This window comes from Schistocerca serialis, chromosome 10 (assembly GCF_023864345.2).
Source record: "Schistocerca serialis cubense isolate TAMUIC-IGC-003099 chromosome 10, iqSchSeri2.2, whole genome shotgun sequence".
NCBI classification, from domain to species: Eukaryota; Metazoa; Arthropoda; class Insecta; order Orthoptera; family Acrididae; genus Schistocerca; species Schistocerca serialis.
In genome coordinates, this window is record NC_064647.1 from 51,089,285 (window position 1) to 51,110,939 (window position 21,655).

At 38.4% G+C, this 21,655-nt stretch overlaps 1 protein-coding gene across 3 annotated transcripts in view; it reads left to right on the top strand.

Annotated features, from left to right (window-relative positions):
• Window positions 1-21,655, top strand: part of LOC126425144 (zinc finger protein 32-like) — a 209,302-nt gene that overhangs the window by 118,479 nt on the left and 69,168 nt on the right. The window lies entirely within an intron of this gene.

Below are 21,655 nucleotides of genomic sequence, written 5' to 3' on the forward strand. Positions count from 1 at the left end.
TTAATCTCAATAATAAATATCTTATTTGCCATTTGACATTTTGCACTTTAATACCGTATTTCAGTTTATTGTGGCTACTGGCATTTTCATGCAATTAGCAGTTAAAAATAGACATATTTCTATTTAGCTAGTTAGTGAAAATTTGTGCTTAAGTATTTGTTAACTATCACTTCTACTGGTTAATAGATATGACATATAAGTAAAGTAAAAAAGTTGCAAATAATGAGATTCGAACCAGCAACTTTACGAGTACTAAAATTTCATGCTACGTGCTCAGCTACCAATGACTGTGTTAACACATCACATATGTTTTTTACTTAACAGGACTCAGGTATCTTCTAATCCTCAAATACAGTTTCCTTTTTATTTATTTATTTATTTTTGAGTATTGCACTTTAGGAAATCATTGTATAGGGACAGAGCTTGTAAGTATTATGAGGGCAGACAGTGGAAGGTTCCCTTGCAATTTCTCAGATTGTAATACTGTTGTCCAGACAGTAGCAATTGTAACGGCCTCCTGAATCAGTTTAAATCAGGGTCCATTGGCATCAGAATAACATTAGTGATTCTGTGGAGTGTGAACACTATAAATAGTGAAATGGAGTCCTATTACTCCATGTGGTAAACGGCAGACATGCTGATCTGATATGGTTTACGTAACTGTATTAGTCAATGGCACATTGTATGAACATTGTCTGACACCATCACTGCATTCCATCTGAAAATGTGTTCAGCAGATTCTTCCAGCAACTTGCAGAAATGTGGTCATTTGCAACAAAGATAACAGATTGCAATAGACTTAGTTCACATGCCAATGAGCAGGAGCAAGTGTCATGATAAGGAGAAAATGATGCTAATACAAGCGTGTGAAGATTGAAGTGTCTGACAGCATAAGCAATGCTCTTGTATGGTAAATTCTGCATGAGCAGTCAGTGCAAACTCTCAAGTCACTGGACTGCCATGCCAGGTTACATTACTGTCGGTGGAGTCTCCTCTGTTCACAGCTTGTTTTTTATTTATGATTATGAGGGTCATACTGAGGTAATATGAGTAAATTTACCTGTGGGGCCATATGCAAGTCATTGAGCTGCATGGAAACAAGGCATCAGTCTCACTTTAGTATCAATGTGTGGACAGAAGTTGTGGGTGACAGACTCATAGTGTCACACACTTTATCAGACAAATTAGCAGATGCTGTTCATCATCGTTTTCTGTGCATAAAATTACCTACACTACTCACAATAAAATACTTGTTTGGAATTCCACCCAAGTGCAAGAGAGAATGAACTGACAAACTGTAGAAAGTTTAATTAAATTTGAATAGATTTCTCTCTTCCACTGACACACAATAAAGGCATGAATGTGAAGGTAATATAAAATTCATCTGTCTATTATTTACTTGGGCCTATATTCACATAAGATTAATGCAAGTTCCACAAAAGTTCTAACTCAGTGACTGACATAAGCATTGTATTCATAAATGACATGTATAACGAAATGCAAATAATTTCTTTCAGAAAATTATTAAGTGGTTCTTTGCAAATGGACTCTCACTAAATTTTGAGAAAACACTTTATACAATTCTGTACAGTAAATGGCATACCGGTAACACCATTGATAAATATAGACTATGAACGGAAGTCTGTTGCCAAGGTAGAATACTCAGAATTTTTGGGTGTGAGCCTTGATGAGAAATTGAATTGGAAGAAACACATCAATGATCTTCTGAAAAGGTTAGGTTCAGCTACTTACACTATTAGGGTTATTGCAAATTTTGGTAATAAACATATCAGTAAATTAGCCTACTATGCCTATTTTCATTCACTGATCTCATATGGCATCATATTTTGGGGCAATTCCTCATTAAGAGAGAGAGTATTCATTGCACAAAAGCGTGCAATCAGAATAATAGCTGGAGTCCACCCAAGATCACCTTGCAGACATTTATTTAAGGAACTCAGGATATTCACAGTACCTTCGCAGTACATATATTCACTTATGAAATTTGTCATTAATAACCCATCCCAATTCAAAAATAATAGCAAAGTGCATAGCTACAACACTAGAAGAAAGGATGATAGTGACTATTCTGGATTAAATCTCACTTTGGCACAGAAAGAGGTGAATTATGCTGCCACAAAAATCTTTGGTCATTTGCCAAATAGTATTAAAAGTCTGACAGATAGCCAACCAAGATTTAAAAGCAAATTAAAAGAATTTCTGAATGACAACTCCTTCTACTCAATAGATGAATTCTTAGATTGAAGTAGCAACTGCAAAAAAAATTAATTAATTAATTATTTTGTGTAAAGAAAACTTATATAAAAGTGACACGTTCCACATCATTACGAAATGTCATATTCGTGATCTATGCAAGAAGGATTAATATATGTATGTATGTACTGTATATATGTACAGCACTAATTGTTAAGGTGAAGTAAGCACACAATATGAAAATTTATTAAATATTCTGGACTGTAAAAGATCTAAACAAATTAGTAAGGAATGGAAGAATAGAACATACATGAGAACTATAATGGTACGTACATGCATTTCAGACAACATAAAACAGTGCAGTGTTACATCCATTGGAGTGTAAACACTTGGTGAATAGAATGGAAGTAATCAAAAGGCTACCATCATAGTTAATCAGACAGGTAACGTAGATAATGGAAATGTAGATGTGTATCAGTTCACATGGTGTTTATGAGCCACACTACAATATTTCTGAAAATGTAATGTAATTGGATAGATAAAAAATCTACTCACCAAGCTGCGGCGGGAGAACACGCTTTCAAAACATGTCAAAATTTGCAAGCACTGTGAGTTAGTGGCTTTTTCTTCTGACAGAAGGGTTGAAGGGGAAGGAAGACAAGTGAAGGAAAAGGACAGGTGAGGTTTAGAAAAAAGAGTAGTTTGGGAAAGTCACTCAAAACACCGGGTCAGTGGAGATGTACCAAATGGCAAGTCTCCCCTCAGTGAGTGAGTGTTCTGGGTGACTTTTCTGAACTCTACCCCTTTTCCTAAACCTCATCAGTTCTTTCCCCTTTGACCCTTCTGTAAGGAGGAGGAGCCACTAGCTCTGAAAGCTTGCAAATTTTAATGCCTTTTGTATGTTTGTTCTCCTGCCACCACTTGGTGAGTACATTTCTGAATCTATCAAATTACATTACATTTTTCAAAAATTGTCTGCTTCTATACATAAGTGAAAAATAATATAAATGTTTCTGTATATACAGATGCAGCATAGATTTACCAGTTTGAGTGAAAGAATAAAATATGACCATAAGTGAAATAACAGCTCCTTTTTACCCAAAACTGAATAATGTGAGAAATATTGCTCATCAGTCATCAAGCATAGAACAGATGTTTTAAAGTGACATTATGTAAACTGAGAGAAAACCTATGCTTCACTAAATGTTTTGCAAAACTCAAAAACAACCCAACACCTAATTACCTGTCTATAACTAACAGTCTGCAAACTTTTAGTCCCACAGCAGTTTTGAACCTCATCACAGAATGTGTTTCTGAACAGTAATGTGCCACTAAATTTTGTAATCTTTGCTTAAAATTCTCTTACGGCAACAAAACTTTTAACATAGCATCAGAAACTTCAATACTCTATACCTTCTCTACTCCAAAGAGAAAGTCAGACATCATTTTTCAGTTTCAGCAACACTTTATTCCCTTCTTATGTGTAGCTATGTATTATTTAATACTTGTTATAATAAAAATTCAGGTGATACCAAGTAAGTCAACAACATCATAACATTATAAATGCATGGACAATCCTCTTCATAACCATTAATAGTTCCGTCATCACCATCATCATCATCACATTTTACATAGTACTTCAATACAGCCTAAACCACATCAATATTTCATCATAGTACTCGCTCCGAACACAAAGCAATCCCAAACATTTCATCATTACATTATACATACACAAACCCTCATCATTGTATCACCGTACTCACCTTATCAATTCTACATTGCAAAAATACTGAGAACATAATGTATCTGTAGTCAACTTACGATCATCCTGTAAATGTTAAACCTTTGTCTCTTCTCCAACATATTTTTATCCTTAATTCAGTTTGCTCATAAATTATCCACATATGAAATTGTTCTCACCTATTACAGTTCTCAAAATTACAAAAGTGGTCTGAAACATACGCTCCTCTCTCTCTCTCTCTAAATGGCATCCATTGCAAGAGTGTAATTTGAACAAATCACAAAAGTTGTTAATGTGCATGGAATTCCAGTTTAAAGTTTCCCCATTCAACCTATTTCTGTCATCAATACTTTCACTTCTCCATAGTAGCTCAATGCTGACTGCAAAATTACAAAATGACAGTAGCAAACTAACGTGTCAGACCTGTTTTATGTTAAATATTTCCAGACATGCACAAATCCCTACAAATACGTCACAATAGCTGCCCTAATGCATCCAGAACATGTGTGTGCACTTCCATTAAACCAAACAAGACTGAAACCCGAATTACTCCTCACATCATTGCTTGTTCTGAAACTATACTCAACTCAGATACTGTACAGTGCAGAATCCATTCCAAAAAGCATCATACACTGTAGATGTACGCCTACCCTGAATTCATTAACAAGTGTAATAATTTCACAGAAACAAACAGTATTTTACCAGATAAATTTAATTAAGTTCAGACATTAAAGGAACACAATGTGTTATTAATCTCTTTGTATGCAAAACATTTTCACTTAGTTATAGTAATGTGCAAGAGTCTGTTCAAAATAATACAAGTTTCCAAAAATAGACAAATGTTCACCTACATAAATTCTTCAAACCAGTTAGGACAAAGTATGAAGCATACTCATCATCATTACATGCAAAAATGTCCTTGAAGATAGTAAAATACATATTTTTTTTTTACAAAGTACAGGCCCAATTCTTCTCTACTTAAGCATAAATGTTAATAGATTTTTCTTCCATGTTAATGTAACGTACTTTAAATGTAATCTTGTTGCAAATAAAAAAATCTAAGATTGAACCAACAACATACACATTTTATTTCAAAAACATAAGAAAATTTTTCAACTCTTTGATAAAATAGAAGATAAACTTTTCATTAATACACTGAGAGACTACACTTGAAAACCTATGACATATGTGCACCTACTATCTAGTGAAGAAAGGATAGCACAATACCAGAAGATAACTTGAAAGATTCACAGGTAAGTCAGAGAAGAAATGTGGCAAAGGGAAAACAAACGATTTTGGCAAAATTGCCACATTGGTGACTACACACACCATAAACAGCTTTTATGGTCTCCAGAGGCCACATTAACTATAGTGCACTCAAATCTTCACTATCTTTATCATTTGTTTCTATTTCTAACATGAACTCAATTGATACTACTTGCTTTGACATGATGTAGCACATGTTTTTTGAAAAATATAATGACACAGAAAATATTTTGACCTTTAGCAGTTCTTGACGTGTTTGCACTTTTTAACATAGCTGCACTTCTTAATGTAACTTTACTTTGTATGAATAATTTTCAGTTTGACATTCCACACACTTGTATCTTGATGTACACTTAACAATGTTGTCAGACTTCTCATACTTCTATACTAACATACATTTTGAAACTACATATGTTTGAAATTAATTTTGACTATCAACCAGATCTACAAATTTTTCAATGTCTTTGTTCATGAAATGTTTGACATACAAGTCAATTAACACTTCATGCTTCCATAGACACACTTTCCTAAGTCTGTATCATGTTTTAAGGTGGCCCAATTTTCAGCCGTTCTGTGCATCCCCTTCCTCTAGCCTCTGGCAGCCAATAATATTCATTCTCTTTCTGAGTGGTTAGCAGCGAGCTACAGCTAGACAGTGAGAATCTGACTCCTACATGCTGCACTATTTCTGTACTTGGCAATAACTGAGTTCTTCATTCAACTGTCAGTATTTTTTCTCTTGTAGAAGTATAGGTGTGAATTTGTATCTATAAATGTTTAAGTACGAAAAAAAAAGAAGCCAGGTGATGGCAGCAAATGTGAAGTGCTTCACAAGCAGGCGAGGGGGATTATTTACCACATTTATAACAGTTTCAAACGTGAATTTGAAATCAGGCCTCCTACTATTGACATCTGAAGACACAAGAACGAGCTCCAGAACCATGTGGTGTCAGCAAGAGAACTGTAAAGAGAATTGTAAACGAAAGTGTCAGAGCTGTAGGTTTCGGTCACCTGGAAAGCATTGAAATTGCAAGGAACCTGTAACATAAATGGATGCTTTTAACAATGATGTTTTAAAGTGCTCCATTTGAATGATGAATGCCAATATTACAAAACCATGTTACAGTTATGCAGGAGAAAATTAGCTTCAATGGTAAGCACTTTGTAAATGTAAAAATTTTGAAAGACGTTGGTTCATGATACATTAAGAAGAGTGTTTTAGTTCAAAGAAGTGACATAGGTGGAACACAAACTACATCCCATATAAAGATTCATGATACAAGAGGAGGAGGTAGTTCAACAGTATATTACCTTGATGAAACATGAGCCAATTAGAATCATTCCAGGAAGATCTGCTGTTAAATGAGTGATGGTACTGGTGGTTTTAAAGTTTTCATAAGAATAAGTTCTTAGATAGTTAATCTGCATGCTGACTCTTCTTTTGGTTTTGTTTCTGAGACTAAACTTGTATTTACGCGTAAGAAAAATGGCAGTGATTACCATTCGGCAATGAACGCTGTCAGTTTTGTGATGTGATTCACAATTATTGCCATACCTTGCTTTGAAGTCAGTCATTGCTAGTTATCATTCAACTGTTATAGAGAAAACATCAAGTACAAACACCAGAAAAGCGGATATTTTTCCCTGACTTAAAAATAAAAATATTAAGCACCGTGTAAACCAGACTCGTGCTGATCTCCTGCAGCTCATTAATTTATACTGTACAAGTCACATGACAGAACGTACAAACCTGACTTCCTTGCACGTGAATGGGGCCACACAGTTTTGCGTTTACCCATGTGTCACTGTCAGTGTAGCCCTATGGAATTAATCTGGGCAAAGCATAAGGCTATATGGGAGGAGGAAAAACAAAAACATTCAAAATAACGTTCACTGAATCACTTGTGCATGAGGCAGTAGACTACTTACCGCCTGTAGGGTGGGCACAGTCCGTGTGGCATGCTGAAAAGCTTCAGAAAGAATAATTTTACTGGGAAGTGATGATGGATATAAACCTTGAACCTATCTTCGTAAATTTACATTCAGATTGTTCAGAAACAGACTCAAATAGAAGTGATGGTGGTATTACAATACAGATTTTGGAACAAAGTAATAATATTTCATAGTTTTAAAGACTTGTGGTTTAAAAAATGTGTTTGTCAAGATATCAGTTACATACATAATAATGAGAACTTCCTGGCCTTTTTGATTAGGACTTTGTATCCTCTGAATTATGCAGACTACAATGTTCAACATACTGCCCAAGGAGAAGTTAGGCTTCTCCCACCATGTTGTATGCTCTAATAACACATGAGAATGCAGCAGGATAAATTTGGCAAAAGTCCAATATTTCCACATGTAAACCCCTGTCTATTCAAGGCACAAACTGAATAAGGCTCTAAAATTACAGATACTGTTACTGATGGAGATATCGTTGTTTTCGATGTTATCGGTCATTATTCTGTGAAGTTATTCGCAGATGATGGTTAATTGTTTGCTTGTTCAATGGACTATAAATGCGGTCTCATACTGTAATGTTGAACGAGTTAGTTTACACTCACAATGCCCATTAACAGTGAGAAATATGACAACTTGCTGACCATTTTCACGACAGGTTTTTCATTAGTCGTTTCTACCACTAATTCTTTTTTATGCATAAAGATTATGCTTAACTACAGTCACACACACACACACACACACACACACACACACACACACGTTTTTAAAAATTCTGTTGAATAGTAGTAGTTCTCAAGCAAATATAATTATTTCGGTCTGTGCTTGAAGTTAATCTTGTTGTGTATTAAATTTATGCTTATTATAAGTTCAAATCACAATAAATGATAATTATTACAAGCACTTTCAATGATCTTGTCACTAGAAAATTGTCATTTTGAGGAAAATTGTACTTCACATCCTCACAAAGCTGTGTCAGCTGTTTTCGCCTCCCAATGTCACGCAGAGTAAATCTGTGGAGCAGTGGACGGAATGTCATCAAGATGTCAATTAATATTTCTTTTGTGATGACTGATTGAAATTGGTTGTATGTCACTGCCTTTTTGGAATAGTTAATAGTACTTTCATTGCACTGATTACTGGTACAACACCAATGAAATTTTTAATTTCATTATTGATCTCTGCAGTGGTTTGTTCATATGATTCATCTGTTGCCAAAAATCTTTCAACATTGAAATTTTTACTTTCAGATTCTTCCAGTAAAAGTTAATTTATACCCTGTCAACTTACATACTGTTGTGAGTTTTGGCTAAAATTTCATTACATGTATCTGAACTGTCCATTCAATTGTTTAATCATCTGTGTCAATTCAAAAATGGTTTCATATTGCCTAATGCCTCTTTAATTTCTACAGTTTCAGCATTGGTATTCAAAAGTTCTGCTTTTAGTTCATTACTCAACTTTTTGATTTTGTTACTCATTTAATTATATGTACTTTTATGTATTTAATTATATGTATCCTGGTACTAAGTTCACTTTTTGATTGTTTGATTTTTTGTTTCTTTTAGCTATTTTACTACCAAAATCACTACTATTTGCTGAATTTTTCATCTGTGAATTTCATAAACTGTTTAAACATGCAATTATTTCACCCAAGAAATTTGGTAGTAAATACTACTCACATTCCCACCTAATGCTGGTTCTTGAGACACTTCTAAATCATCAGTCTGCAGAGTTTGTTCTTGATTAATTGAGTTATTGTGATCTTACATTTTGTAAAATTCAGAAAAATAAAATAAAAATAAACACAGTACTGGTACTTAACTTTTGTCTCCCAGTCTCACTTCTTGTCATTTATGAATCTGTTTTCTTGTCCAGTAATACAACTTTTTATGTCCATAATTGATTCCTTTATTATTGCTAAAATATCTCCTGATTATTATGAGGAGTGCAGATCTGAAACTGAAAAATATGTAGAGTGCAAGTTTCATTATTTTCTTCTGGATCACAGCTCTGAACACGGCCTGAAATGTGAAAATTGCCACATTTACTGAACTTTGAGGGGACAGCTGACCTTGAATTGCTATTCCAGAATCTGATAGTTGCATAATAAAACTCATTGCCTGTGATTCTTCAGCCCACCATCTCAAAACTTGTTCTTAGTCCATGTACATCTACATACATACTCCACACGCCATGGTTTGGCAAATGGTGGAGGGTACCCTGCACTACTAGTAATCATTTCCTTTCCTGTTCCACTTGCAAAGAGAGCAAGGGAAAAAGACTTCTACACGGCTCTGTAAGAGTCCTAATTTTTCTTGTCTTTGTGGTCTTTATAAGAAGTGTACTTTGGAGGCAATAGAATCATTCTGTAGCCAGCCTCAAATGTCAGTTCTCTAAATTTTCTCCAACTGTGTTTTACAAAAAGAACACAGTCTTCCCTTCACGGATTCCCCTTTGAGTTTACAAAGCATTTCCATAATGCTCTCATGTTGATTGAACCTATCGGTAACTAGTCTAGCAGCCTGCCTCTGAATTACTTTGATGTCTTCCTTTAATCTGACCTGTTGGTGGTTCCAAATATTGATTGATTGATTGATTTTTATTGTTGTAGAGACCTCAGAGATCATCTGAGGCATTACAAAAGTCAATATTACATAGTATAAATGTTACACAAATAATTACAAAAACAAGAAAAATATTACACAATATAAATATTACACAAATAATTATGGTACCTTCACACAAAAACAAAACAGAGAAACTTCTGATACAAATTGATATTGCATAGTAAATTTAGCCGATTACAGACATACTCTTATACAGAAGCATATAAAAACTGATCACAAAATATAGTCATACCATATTCTTTGCCTCCCTTAAAAATTCATCAGTTTCATAAATGCTGAGCTCAAGAAGAAATTCTTTTACTTTTTTTTTGAATTGTTGAATTGCAAGATCCCTGATATGTTGGGGTATGGCATTAAAAAAGTTTATGGACTTGTATAAGAAGCACTTTTGTGTGTTTTTATAGTTACATCAGAAAGAAACTAGGTCCTGCTTGTTTCTTGTGTTATAATTATGTCGCATGTCATACTGTTGATAGCTCGGATAGTTTTCCTTAATATGCATTACACACTGTAGAATAAATATTGATGGCAGGGTCATAACCTGTAATTTTTTAAAGCTTGGCAACAGTGAGCTCTGGATGCCAAGCTACATATCAGTCTTATTGCCTTCTTTTGTAGTTTGAAGACATTAGCTGTCTTGCTTTGATGTCCCCACAGTATTGTACCATCGGAAATGTGACTCTGTATTAAAGCAAAATAAACCACTTTAAGTATTGGCATGTTTAGACAAAGACGCAGCTTCCTTAGAGCAAATATTCCTTTGCTAATGCTGCTTCCCACTTTTTCTATATGGCTACCCCAGGATAATTTTGAATCAATTGAGATTCCAAGGAAATTAACAGCATTTGAGCTCTGCTCAAGTTTAGTGTTATTATTTCACGATACATACAGGTCTTGTATTTTTTCTCGGTTGACACAAGGGGAATTAGCTTTACACCAATTTTCAACTTTGACAGTGCACTGGTCTGCTTCATATTTCACCTTCTGTGCTGTTTCTGCAGTTATACAGACTGCAAGATCATCTGCAAATAAGTAAGTCCTAGTTGATGGACCAACTATGTTACATGGTAAGTTATTTATATAAATAATAAATAGAAATGGGCCAAGTACAGAACCTTGTGGGACACACATGCCCACAGGTAAGTAATCTGATTCTGCACCATTAAAAACCACCTTCTGCACTCTATTGCTTAGATAAGATTTTATCAATTCCAGAGCACTTCCTGTAAAGCCTTAGAATTGCAGTTTGTTCAATAAGATTTCATGAGACACAGTGTCGAAAGCTTTTGATAAATCAAAGAGTTTATTCTGAACCACTAGCTTTCTTTCTAGTTGCTTCACACACTGTGTTAAAAGTGATAACGCAGATTTTACAGTTCCTAACCCTGATCTGAAGCCAAATTGACTATCAGTGAAGATTTTGTTTTCTTCAAAGTATTTTACTATTTGATTATTTAATATAGCTTCTATCACTTTAGACAAGATTGGCACAATTGAAACAGGCCTAAAATTTTCACAACTTGAGAGGCTGCCTTTTTTGTGTATTGGAGTGACTTTAACAAACTTTAGTGCCATTGGGAACTGAGCCTCCAAAATACATGTATTTACTACATGTGTTATCAATTCTGGCAGTTGAACTGAATCACACTTTAACATGGCTGAACTTGAACCATAAACGTCATTACTAAAATTGTTCATTTTCCTCAGGATATTAGTAACATCCTGTACCTTGACCAGTTTAAAGCTAAATGTACTTTCAGGCTTTGTGGTGTTTCTCAGGTAGTATTTATGGTCAGTGGCTATATTGGAAGTGCCAGTCACCTTTATTATTTCTTGTACCTTCTCAGTGAAGAATGAATTTAACTGTGCAGCATTCAGATTACTGCTTTCAGCCTGTGAAGTCATTTTCCTGTTGCACTGACTGTTAATGATATTCCACATTGCACGTGTCTTATTTTCAGATGTTAGTATTATATCTTCATTTTTTTTTTACACCTAGCTCCCTTTAAGGCCTGTCTTAATCTTTTCTTTTTCACTGTGAGCATGTCTTTAAATACTTGAGAACCTGTACTTCTATACCAGTCATAATATTGATCACACTCCCTCTTGATCTTCAACACCTTTTCATCCTTGACCTTATTTACTCTTAGTGCCTTTTTATTATTTAGTAACTTAATGGGAAAGGACATCTTAGCATATACAGAAAGAGTAGATATGAGTTCTTCCACCTTTCTATCTATCGCATGTTCTCGATAAACCTGCAACCAATTACTTTTATCAATATGAGACTTAAACATATTTAGATTATCATAATTGACCACACATACTTTCTTTCCTGCCATGTGCACTGAGTCAGTGTTACAATTTCTTGTTATATCTGTTCTAAGAAGTAGTGGCCAGTGGTCAGATACTCAGGTCTTAATTATCCCTGACTTGAGATGCATTAACTCATTTGATACAACTATATTGTCAATACAGGTACCGGTACCTTTATAATGTGGCCTTGTTATTTCAGTGATTGTAATATAAAGACCAAAAGAGTTTAATAAATTATTTACATATGAGTTATAGATAGTGGACAACTGAAAATTCAAATTGAAATCTCCACAGATAAGTATCCTACACTTATTCTTACAGACTGTCTCACATAAAGACACTAACTTGTTAACAAAATCATCTGTTGGATTGCCTCCAGTCTTAGTTGAGTACAAAGCTACAACAATCAAATTTAAATCTGTTAACCTAACAGCTGCAATTTCACATAACATTTCTAGAGATAATGCTTTAACTTTTGCTATTGGTTCATATTTAATCCTGAGCAATACTTAAGGATGCAATGCAGTAGTGTCCTACATGTGGTCTCCTTTACTTTCCTAAAATTCTCCCATAAATTAAAGTTGACCATTCACCTTCACTAGGCAGTCAGAGTACATAATAATAGGTAAAAGAAAAAATCTACTCATCAAGTGGTGCCAGAAGAAACACAGTGTCAAAGGAAACTTGCAAGTATTTGGCACCATCAATCTGAAAGCTTGCAAATTCCTTTGCTGTGTTTCTTCTGCTGCCTCTTGGTGAGTAGAGTTTTGTATCTATTCAGCTACACTGTATTTTCAAAAATTGATTATTTTTGTGTAAGCCACATAACAGCAACTCGAAACTATTGATTTAAATTATCTAGTATACTCGTGAATTAAACTGATGCAGCATGTGCTGTACAAAAACTGGAAAGAGAATGAGACTACGTGGCTTCTGCCATCGTGCTGTTACAACAACAATCACATTCATAATTTAGTATTGTTACAGAGGTATTTTCATAAAAATTACAATTGAAACTTTTTGCATTTGTGTATGTCTGGCATGTTGAAAATTGCAGAATGAGATAAACAATTTCTTTACTTTATTCTCATCTTTGTCATATGAAAGAAATATGTAAAATACAGGCAGTAAAATCCACTGACTGTGCTTTCTGATTACTATAAAAATTGCTACAGAATTATAGTGAGTTGAAAGATGGTAATGCATTTTGAGTACAGACTCATTAGACCTAGAATGTGGGCACACACTCTGTTATGTTAAAAGTGGAAACTCCTGTTGTATTTGAACTATCTTGCAGTAAGATTTCTCTTACAATACGTATTATAAAATCGCTACCTCTTAAAATACTTCAAAAATTAATAATTTTACATAAATTTTTAGTAGTTAAATACATGTATTGGCACAAAAAACTTATTTTTTAATACCACATGCCTACTGGAGGTGGCAAGTGTTAAACATAAAACAGTAATACTTATCTTTTCAAGCAACATGAATTGGCCCTTATCATAAATTATACATTAATGCACAAGGCATAAATTACAGAGTCCAGACAAGGAGATAAGTCCGAAAAACAACAAATAACTCAACAACCACCATGTCATTACCAACTATCTCAGGGCTACTTTCACCGATATATTTTCTCAACAATTCATATTTTCCATTTCTTTGAAGCAGTATAAGTGAAATTTGATTCTAATACTAACAAAGAGATAGAGGGGCTGTCCAGTACTTACCTCAGCTCAGTACAGGCGATAGATGCACAAAAAACAGAACCGAAAATTTACGTTCCTAGCTTTCGGAACAAATGTTCCTTCATCAGGGAGGAGAGAGGGGAAAGAAAGGGAAGAAGGGAAAGTAGATTCAGTTACTCATAATCCAGTTTATGAAGCAACAGGGAAAGGAAAACAGGGAGGATAGCAAGGATGGAGGCATGGTTGTCAGAGGGAAGCCAAAGATATTCTACTGTAAGTACTGTGCCAGCTTCAAACCAAAGAGGATGCATACAGAAGTAAAGAGGTATATAGTATAAAGATAAACACAACTATGTAGGATGAAAAGATGCGTGAATGGCTAAAGAGGAAAGGGAAAGAGGAGAAGACTGAAGAGTGAATGGGAGTGAGGTTGTTTAACGTAGGTTCAGTCCAGGGGGATGGCGGGATGAAAGGATGTGTTGGAGTGTGAGTTCCCATCTCCACAGTTCAGAGGGACTGGTGTTGGGTGGGAGAAGCCAAATGGCACATACGGTGTAGCAGGTTCCTAGGTCCCTAGAATTATGCTGGAGGGCATGCTCCGCTACTGGGTATTGGGCATCTCCTAGGCGGACAGTTTGTCTGTGTCCGTTCATGCGCTCAGCCAGTTTAGTTGTTGTCATACCGATGTAAAAGGCTGTGTAGTGCAGGCATGTCAGTTGATAAATGACATGCGTAGTCTCACACGTGGCCCTGCCTTGAATTGTGTATGTTTTACCAGTAGCGGGGCTGGAGTAGGTGGTTGTGGGGGGATGCATGGGGCAGGTTTTGCAGCGGTGTCGGTTACAGGGGTAGGAACCGCTGGGTAGAGAAGGTAGTCTGGGAATATTGTAGGGTTTAACAAGGATGTTACGGAGGTTAGGGGGGCGACGAAAGGCAACTCTGGGTGGTGCAGGGAGAATTTTGTCAAGGGATGATCTCATTTCAGGGGTTGACTTGAGAAAGTCATATCCCTGGCGGAGTAATTTGTTGATGTTTTCGAGACCAGGATAATATTGGGTGACAAGGGGGATGCTTCTGTGTGGTCTGGGGGTAGGAACATTGTTGTTGGACGGGGAGGAATGTATTGCTCGGGAGATCTGTTTGTGGACGAGGTCTGCAGGATAGTTGCGGGAGAGGAAAGCACTGGTCAGGTTATTGGTGTAATTGTTGAGGGATTCGTCACTGGAGCAGATACATTTGCCATGAATACCTAGGCTGTAGGGAAGGGAGCATTTGATATGCAATGGATGGCAGCTATCAAAGTGAAGGTACTGTTGTTTGTTTGTGGGTTTGATATGGACAGAGGTGTGGATGTGAGCTTCAACAAGATGGTCAACATCCAGGAAGGTGGCTTGGGTTTTGGAGAAGGACTAGGTGAAATTCAGATTCGAAAAGGAGTTGAGGTTATGGAGGAAATTAAGGAGTGTTTCTTCACCATGAGTCCAGACCACAAAGATGTCATCTATAAACCTATACCAGACCACAGGAAGCAGCTGTTGGGTCTTCAGGAAAGCCTCCTCCATGCGGCCCATGAAGAGGTTGGCATAGGACGGAGCCATCCTGGTTCCCATGGCCGTTCCCCTCATTTGTTTGTAGGTCTGGCCTTCAAAAGTGAAGTAATTATGCGTGAGGATGAAGTTGGTAAGTGTGATAAGGAATGAGGTTTTTGGAAGATCTTTGGGTGGGCGTTGGGAGAGGTAGTGATCAAGGGCAGAGAGACCATGGGTATGTGGGATGTTTGTGTAAATGGATGTAGCATCTATGGTGACAAGAAAGGTTTCAGGTGGGAGAGGAGTGGGAGTGGATTTGAGGCGTTCTAGGAAGTGTTTTGTGTCTCTGATGTAGGATGGGAGTCTGCGGGTGATAGGTTGGAGGTACTGGTCTACCAGAGCTGAGATACGTTCTGTTGGGGCTTTGAAGCCTGCTACAATGGGACGGCCAGGATGGTTCTCTTTGTGAATTTTGGGTAATAGGTAGAAGGTAGGGGTACATGGCTCAGGTGGAGAGAGTAAGTCTATGGAAGCCGTTGTGAGGCCTTGGAGGGATCTTGGATTATTAGGATTTTCTGCAGCTCAGTCTGGATGGAGGGAATGGGATCCTGGGTAACAGCTTTGTAGGTTGAGGTGTCGGAGGGTTGACGCAGTCCTTCTGCCACATACTCCACAAGGTCAAATACGACAGTTGTGGAGCCTTTATCCGCCAGGAGGCTATTACAGTACTTACAGTAGAATATCTTTGGCTTCCCTCTGACAACCATGCCTCCATCCTTGCTATCTTCCCTGTTTTCCTTTCCCTGTTGCTTCATAACCTGAGTTGTGAGTAACTGAATCTACTTTCCCTTCTTCCCTTTCTTTGGCTATCTTTCTCTGCCACAGGAAATTTTTTTGGGACGTTTCTGCGCCACCCGCAAACTTTTTTGTGAAGAACATCCCGACAACCCCCAACATTACCCCAGCTGAATCCCGTGCCATTAAGGAGCTGAAAATAGACCGCTCTATTGTCATCCTCCCGGAGGATAAAGGCTCCATAACTGTCATACTTGACCATGTGGAGTATGTGGCAGAAGGACTGCGTCAACTCTGCGACACCTCAACCTACAAAGCTGTTACCCAGGATCCCATTCCCTCCATCCAGACTGAGCTGCAGAAAATCCTAAAAATCCAAGGTCCCGCACAAGGCCTCACAACGGCTTCCATAGACTTACTCACTCCACCTGAGCCATGTACCCCTACCTTCTACCTATTACCCAAAATTCACAAAGAGAACCATCCTGGCCGTCCCATTGTAGCAGGCTTCAAAGCCCCAACAGAACGTATCTCAGCTCTGGTAGACCAGTACCTCCAACCTATCACCCGCAGACTCCCATCCTACATCAGAGACACAAAACACTTCCTAGAACGCCTCAAATCCATTCCCACTCCTCTCCCACCTGAAACCTTTCTTGTCACCATAGATGCTACATCCATTTACACAAACATCCCACATACCCATGGTCTCTCTGCCCTTGAGCACTACCTCTCCCAACGCCCACCCAAAGATCTTCCAAAAACCTCATTCCTTATCACACTTACCAACTTCATCCTCACGCATAATTACTTCACTTTTGAAGGCCAGACCTACAAACAAATGAGGGGAACGGCCATGGGAACCAGGATGGCTCCGTCCTATGCCAACCTCTTCATGGGCCGCATGGAGGAGGCTTTCCTGAAGACCCAACAGCTGCTTCCCGTGGTCTGGTATAGGTTTATAGATGACATCTTTGTGGTCTGGACTCATGGTGAAGAAACACTCCTTAATTTCCTCCATAACCTCAACTCCTTTTCGAATCTGAATTTCACCTGGTCCTTCTCCAAAACCCAAGCCACCTTCCTGGATGTTGACCATCTTGTTGAAGCTCACATCCACACCTCTGTCCATATCAAACCCACAAACAAACAACAGTACCTTCACTTTGATAGCTGCCATCCATTCCACATCAAACGCTCCCTTCCCTACAGCCTAGGTATTCGTGGCAAATGTATCTGCTCCAGTGACGAATCCCTCAACAATTACACCAATAACCTGACCAGTGCTTTCCTCTCCGGCAACTATCCTGCAGACCTTGTCCACAAACAGATCTCCCGAGCAATACATTCCTCCCTGTCCAACAACAATGTCCCTACCCCAGACCACACAGAAGCATCCCCCTTGTCACCCAATATTATCCTGGCCTCGAAACATCAACAAATTACTCCGCCAAAGATATGACTTTCTCAAGTCAACCCCTGAAATGAGATCATCCCTTAACAAAATTCTCCCCGCACCACCCAGAGTTGCCTTTCGTCGCCCCCCTAACCTCCGTAACATTCTTGTTAAACCCTACAATATTCCCAGACTACCTTCTCAACCCAGCGGTTCCTACCCCTGTAACCGACCCCGCTGCAAAACCTGCCCCATGCATCCCCCCACAACCACCTACTCCAGCCCCGCTACTGGTAAAACATACACAATTCAAGGCAGGGCCACGTGTGAAACTACACATGTCATTTATCAACTGACATGCCTGCACTGCACAGCCTTTTACATCAGTATGACAACAACTAAACTGGCTGAGCACATGAACGGACGCAAACGAACTGTTCGCCTAGGAGATGCCCAATACCCAGTAGCGGAGCATGCCCTCCAGCATAATTCTAGGGACCTAGGAACCTGCTACACCGTATGTGCCATTTGGATTCTCCCACCCAACACCAGTCCCTCTGAACTGTGGAGATGGGAACTCGCACTCCAACACGTCCTTTCATCCCGCCATGCCCCTGGACTGAACCTACGTTAAACAACCTCACTCCCATTTACTCTTCAGTCTTCTCCTCTTTCCCTTTCCTCTTTAGCCATTCACGCATCTTTTCATCCTACATAGTTGTGTTTATCTTTATACTATATACCTCTTTACTTCTGTATGCATCCTCTTTGGTTTGAAGCTGGCACAGTACTTACAGTAGAATATCTTTGGCTTCCCTCTGACAACCATGCCTCCATCCTTGCTATCCTCCCTGTTTTCCTTTCCCTGTTGCTTCATAAACTGGATTATGAGTAACTGAATCTACTTTCCCTTCTTCCCTTTCTTTCCCCTCTCTCCTCCCTGATGAAGGAACATTTGTTCCGAAAGCTAGGAACGTAAATTTTCGGTTCTGTTTTTTGTGCATCTATCGCCTGTACTGAGCTGAGGTAAGTACTGGCCAGCCCCTCTATCTCTTTGTTAGTATTTGTTTCACATCTTTATATGAGATTTTCCATTAATCATTGAAATTTGATTCTATTATATATGAACAATTTCATGACAAGTGTGAATGTAGAGTCTCCTGGCCAATACCACCGACGTAAAGCTCTCAGGTTTCCAGCCAAATGGAAGTGTTAAAGTACTGTGATGTTCTGAAGAATGTCATACTCATCACATGTGGATGACTAGTTATGCTACCAGTACACTGTCCTCCACTCAGCTGTGGGCGGCCACATGATGCCTGCGACGAGAGGTGGTGTTGACATCGCCATGGTGGGGTTAGCGGGGGGCACGTGTTCTCTCATCGTATTGTCGCTAACACAGTGTTCTGTGTTGCACTCAGTCGGTGTCTTTCATCTCTGTTGATCAGATTCTGGTGAATCCATATTTCAGTGGATTCCTTTACGGTTGCTCGGTTTAGCACATTGGTGCTGTGAAACTCAAAGTTGCAGACGCTGCTCTGCTGTTGTTGATTTCTCTGTTGTTGTCCCAGTCGCACATGCCCAAAGGCAGTACCATAAACCCCAGGTACATCCAGTTTAAGTAAGTCTTTCACAGAGTTGAGCAACTCTTTTGTCATTGACAGTGCTCAGAAGACTTTCTTTATGTTGAATTTTTCAAGTACCTTTACAATTTCCGCTCAGAGCAGTCCCCAGTATGGAATAAAAGTCTGGTTTCTTCTTCTTCTTTCTCCTCCTCTTCCTCCTCCTTTTCAATTTTCTGTGTCTTCTCTCATCTTGAATGCCCTATTAATCTGTGCTTCAGTGTACCCTCTTTTGTAGAACATGTCCTTGAAATATTGTAGTTCAGCTCGGAGATTGTTTATTGCAGATGATGTGTGTCCCATGTACTGTGGTGGTAAGCACTGCAGGCCATTGTGCTGGATGAAGGCAGCTTGTTGCATGCAGGTACAGGTCTTGTTCCTATATACTGAATGGCCTAATATAACATCTGCCTATATCCAAGAAAGGGAGACAACTGTTCTCTTTTTCGACATAAGGCAGTGTTTCGATGTATGTATGTTCAGGTGGCCCAGGAACTCATCGAAAACCTTTCTGCCTTGCTCCCTTACCAGAAAAGTATTGTCATCGTAGTGGAGGGAATGGTTGGGTTTCTGCTAAGTGATTTTAGGGCCACTTCTAGGTAAAGATTTGCGATCCTTGGAGCCAGTGGGGATCCCGTGGCCACTCCGTCCAACTGTTCATAAACCTCTCCATTGCACTTGAAGTAGGTGGCCATCAGAGCATGTTCAAAAAGTTCAACTATTTGCAGCTTGAAATGTTGAAGTAGCAACACCAAGCAGTTTTGCAGAGGTGCATATGTGAACAGCAGTATAACATCAAAACTCACAAACAGCTCATCTCTTCATAGTCGCATGTCTCTAAGTACTTTAATGAAATCGACAGAGTTCTTATCGCGATACCACAGTGTCTCACAAAGATGTTTGGGAAGTGATGTCAGATATTTGGCCTATCCATAATTGTGTGAATAACTCTGTGGATTAATCGTGTTCAGTATTGATCGCAGAGGCAGCCCTTCCTTGTGGATGTTGGCAAGTCCATTTGCTGGCACCCTGGGATACACCATTCCTTCACTACATCTGGTAGATTTGAGTTAAGCAGAGTCACAATTTTCTTGGTCATCATCGAGGTTGGATCCTTCTCAAGTTCTCTGTAGGGTGGGTGCTGCAGCAGTAAACCAATTTTGTGACGGTAATCATCGGCGTGCACCAGAGTCGTTGCAGCCCCTTTGTGTGCTGGAAGGACAATAGTATCAGCATCTTCTCTCACTGATCAGATGGTCTCCTGTTATGCCACAGTCACATTCATTTTCAGAAGTTGATATTTGTCGATGGTCCTGCAAGTTTCTTGTGTGATCTCGTCCACTTCTTCCTCTGACAAGCCTCGAATTACTTCCTTCGTGCCACTGATAATGCACCTGTTAAATATAGTTCTCAGGTGATGGTGATTGAGGAAACGGTGGCTCTACTGAAGTACTCAAATCTACCAGAGGTAGTGAAGAAGTGGCTGTGTCCCAGGGTGCCAGCAAATGAACTGGCTAAAATCCATGAGGAAGGTGTGTCTTTGCGGCCAGTACTCAACACCACCAATTCACCCACTAAAGGATGACCAAATATCTGGCGTCACTTCTAAAACCGCTTGTGGGACGCTGTAATCATCATGATAACTTGGCTGATTTCATGAAAGTACTTAAGGACATGCAATTACAGAGAGTTAACAAGCTCATGAGTTTTGGCATTGTCACTATTCACGAATGTACTGCTGCAAGACCGATTGTTGCTGCTGTCTCAGCATTTCGAGCTGCAAATATTTACACTTTTTGAACATTCTCTGATGACCACCTACTTAAAATGCAATGGAGAGTTTTATGAACAGATGCACAGAGTGACCACGGGCTGCTCACTGGGTCCCGGGATCGCAAATCTCTATGGCTCAGCAGAATCCCCGAGCATTTATTCCTCTTACTAGCTGACCCGGCGAACTTCATACCGCCTAACAGTCAATGAATGTCATGTTACCTTTTAGCTGAACTAATTTAGGCTTTGATGAATGTAATACAATGATACAAAATAATATTAATATAGATAGAAATATAAAAGTATTTTATTTTGATGAATGATGATGAATACATACAGAATGAGAATAAAAATTAAAAAAATAATAATAATTAAGTATTTCAAACACATGTCAGAAAAAAATCATTGAAAACTATGTTGTGCAGGTTGGGATACACTCTGATTAATTCATTAATCGGATTTTCATTCAAGCACCTTGTGGTAAACGACATTCTCTGTTTTTTGGTCAGGTGCAAGAACAAATAATGCGGATGGTTTGCCGACACGAGAGCATGCCACGTACAATTGACCATGAGAAAAACACGCATTTTCTAGATTGAGGCCACAAATAGTCAAGGATTGGCCCTGTGATTTGTTGATCGTCATGGCGAAGGCAAGACGAATCGGGAATTGAATTCGTTTAAACTCAAAGGGCATATCTGTTGGGATCATCGGAATCCTTGGAAT